Below are 4,076 nucleotides of genomic sequence, written 5' to 3' on the forward strand. Positions count from 1 at the left end.
GGTTCCACGTCCTCTTCTGAAACCGGCCTGAATTTCTGGCAGTTCCCTGTCAATATACTGCTGCAGCCGTTTTTGAAGGATCTTCAGCAAAATTGTGCTTGTGTATGATATTAATGATATTGTTCTATAATTTCCACATTCCGTTGGATCACCTTTCTTGGAAATAGGCATAAATATGGATCTCTTCCAGTCAGTTGGCCAGGTAGCTCTCTTCCAAATTTATTGGCAGAGGTGAGTGAGCACTTCTAGCACTGCATCTGTTTGTTGAAACATCTCAATTGGTATTCCACCAATGCCTGGAGCCTTGTTTTTCACCAATGCCTTCAGTCATCTTGGACCTCTTCCTTCGGCACCATCAGTTTGTGTTCATATGCTATCTCCTGAAATGGTTGAACATCGACCAATTCTTTTTGATATTGTGACTCTATGTATTCCTTGCAGCTTTTTTTGATGCTTCCTGCGTCGTTTAATATTTTCCTTGTAGAATCTTTCAATATTGCAACTCAAGGTTTGAATTTTCTTTAGTTCTTTCAGCTTGAGAAATGCTGAACGTGTTCTTCTCTTTTGGTTTTCTATCTCCAGGTCTTTACACATTTCACTATAATACCTTACTTTGTCTTCTTGGGCAGCCCTTGGAAATCTGTTCAGCTCTTTTACTTCATCACTTCTTCCTGTCACTTTAGCTACTCCGCGTTCAAGAACAAGTTTCAGAGTCTCTTCTGACATCCATTTTGGTCTTTTCTTTCTTTCCTGTCTTTTTAATGGCCTCTTGCTTTCTTCACATAGGATGTCCTTGATGTCATTCCACAACTTGTCTGGTCTTCGGTCAACATGTCAAATCTATTCTTTAGATGGCCTCTAAATTCAGGTGGGATATACTCAGGGTCGTCCTTTGTTTTGGTGACTTGCCGAAGCCATCATGGTCTGCCTCTTTATGCAATTTGATATTGGCTGTTTTCTCCAAGCCATCAATAAATTATTGTATTTATTTATTTTATGTTTATTTATTGTGTCCTAGCTTCTTGTTTTGATATGCCCAAATAGGCTGGTCGTGTGAGCTAGTTTAAATTATTGGCATCTTTGAAGCTCTCATGTCCTGTCTCCAGATGGTTAGAGCTGTTACTAGGTATATGAGCCCAGGAGTCCGTTTACTTTTCTTGTGTGGATTCAGCTGAGATATCCAGGTCATTGATCACCGAGTTTGTGATGAAGGCTCTCACCTACAGTCGTAGACAAGCAGGGTTGATTGGAGTAAGCACAGGTAACTGGCTGCAGTAAGGGGTCATGCGCTGATCAAGGCACAGGGCTGACCACTGCCCCTGAGTGTCTGGTTGGAAGGTGTGTCCTGTTCCCTATAGCACATAGGTAGGTGGGTTTTGCAGCCAGACTACGGGGACCCAATGCTGTTGGCTCTAAGGGCTGGGAGTCACCACTTAGTCTTGGATCCCTGCCTCAAGTGGCTCGGTAGAGTGGATGGAGCCACCAGTCTTCAGGCCCCTGAAGGGGGTAGATGAGGACCATGCTTAATGGGCAGGGGGCAGTCTCAAAAGTCATCAATCTGCCACTCCTTATAGCAGATACAGATGAAAATAGGCTTCAGGTATATACCATGTTATACTGTGTTAATGAGGGCCTACACTGTTGAAATGGGTCCACACAGGTCTATGCAGGGGTGAAAGGCATTCAAAGTCCATGGACCCCTTATGCCTGTGCCTAGGCAGAGGGGCTGTGCCTATCCTGAGTTCCTGGCTTACGGGAGCTGGCAGATTATTTTTTCCTGTTTGTTAATTTGTTCCCTCTTCAAAGCCAGGAGAATGGCTCAGGACGAGCCGATGGGTCCTACTTCCACCCCAGGGAGCTCAGCAATCACTGAAGCTAGGCTGGGACCTGGAGCAGAGCGGGGAGGGGGCAGGTAAATGGAAGAGAGATACTTCCCAGAAAGCGGGGTCGGGGGTTGTTGATCTATGTGGTAGTTTAGATGCTTGTACTTATCTTTTGCTGACTGAGCACCGTTTTTCGATGGTTCTGGAGGCTTGAGCAGACTCTCCACCATTGGTTCTCTCCTGATGTGGAAAAGGTGTCCTAAGCGCCATTGCTTGTTTCACCGCGGGCGCCAGCCAATCCAGTCTGTAGGGTGCTGATGCCAGCCAGGTCAGGTCTGGCAACTCCTCGCTGCTTCTGAACTATCTCTCCCTCTCCCGCCCCTCAGTCCAATTCCTCAACCTTGTCTTTGATGTTCAGGGCTCCTAGATTTTCATATATAACCCTTTCACTTTTTTTTTCAGGTCTTTGTTGTAAGAGGGACCACAGGAAGCATCTGACTACTCTGTCATCTTGGCCCCACCCTCAAGGTCATCCTTTGGTTCTGGTGCACTTATTCTAATATACTTCAGCTTCAACTTGAACTTGCAGATGAGCAATCAATGGTCTGTTCCACAGTTGGGCCTGGCCTTATTCTGACTAATGATATTGAGCATTTCCATCTTGTCTTTTTCCACAGACGTAGCCGATTTGATTCCTGTGTATTCCATCTGGAGAGGTCCACATGTATAGTCACCATTTATGTTGTTGAAAAAGGCATTCACAATGAAGAACTTGTTGGTCTTGCAAAATTCTATCATGAGATCTCTGGTATCATTTCTGTCACCAAGGCGGTATTTTCCAACTACCGATTCTTCTTCATTTCCAATTTTCACATTCCAATCTCCAGTAATTATCAATGCATCCTCATTGCATGTTCAATCAATTTCAGACTGCAGAAGTTGGTAAAAATCTTCAATTTCTTCATCTTTGGCCTTAGTGGTTTGTGCGTAAATTTGAATAATAGTCGTATTAACTGGTCTTCCTTGTAGGTGCATGGATATTATCCTGTCACTGACAGCCTTGTACTTCAGGATAGATCTTGAAATGTTCTTTTCGATGATAAATGAGACGTCATTCATCTTTGATTTGTCATTCCCAGCATAGACCATATGATTGTCTGATTGAAAATGGCCAATACCAGTCCATTTCAGCCTAGGATATTGATGTTTACACGTTCCATTTCATTTTTGACAATTTCCAATTTTCCTGGATTCATACTTTGTACATTCCAGGTTCTGATTATTAATGCATGTTTGTAGCTGTTTCTTCTCATTTTGAGTCATGCCACATCAGCAAATGAAGGTCCCGAAAGCTTGACTCCATCCATGTCATTAAGGTTGTCTCTACTTTGAGAAGGCAGCTCTTCCCCAGTCTTTTGAGTACCTTCCAACCTGAGAGAATCATCTTGAGGCAGAGCCCCCACAGTACTGTATTCTTTACCTGGCTTCCTCCCCTATAGTGTTGTATTGAAAAATCGTTTCCCTTGCTGGGCTCCCCCGCCCCCCACCCCCACCCCTACCTTTGCATTTGAATTCTGCTTTTGCTTGGATGTTATATGTAAACCCAGTTGCCCCTGCTTAGTATGATTAAGGATGTTGTTGAGGTAACTTGTATGAACTCCCGGCTTGTAAACCCCTTCCAAAATAACTTGCAGCAGCACCTCTAACTGACTCCACTTCCTCGTACAACAAAATAAAGGTGCCTTTCTTGTTCTCCCACCTCGGTCTTTGGTTTATTGGCCAACAGGAGTCATGCCAAACAAGAACCTGGGGTTTCTACCCAGTAACAATCTTCTGGCACTATATCAAACAGTGTTCTGCTGCTATTAATCAGGTTTTCACTGGCTCATTCTTTTCAGAAGTAGACCACTAGGTTTTTCTTCCTCGTCTATCTTAGTTTGGAAGGTCAACTAGAACCTTCTAATTGGTAGTATCAAATCAGGCCCCCGGTTAGCTGTGTTCAGCGACCCAAACAAAGGGCGCCTTTTGGAGGGCCGTGCATCTGGACCTTGACCTGGGTCAACGTCCGGCCAGATAAGCTCCATGGAGAGCGGTGCACCGGCTGACAAACGTGGGTTGTGGCTTAGAACAGGGCCCCGAACACGGCTAGAGTAAGGGGCGGGGCGCAGGCGGGTCCCGCAGTGCTGAAATACCGGTTCCTAAAGGCAACCTTCAGACTTGAGGCCGGCTCAGTAGCAACCCGCGGCAGCTGCG

The sequence above is a fragment of the Loxodonta africana genome, chromosome 11, assembly GCF_030014295.1.
Source record: "Loxodonta africana isolate mLoxAfr1 chromosome 11, mLoxAfr1.hap2, whole genome shotgun sequence".
Taxonomy (NCBI): Eukaryota; Metazoa; Chordata; class Mammalia; order Proboscidea; family Elephantidae; genus Loxodonta; species Loxodonta africana.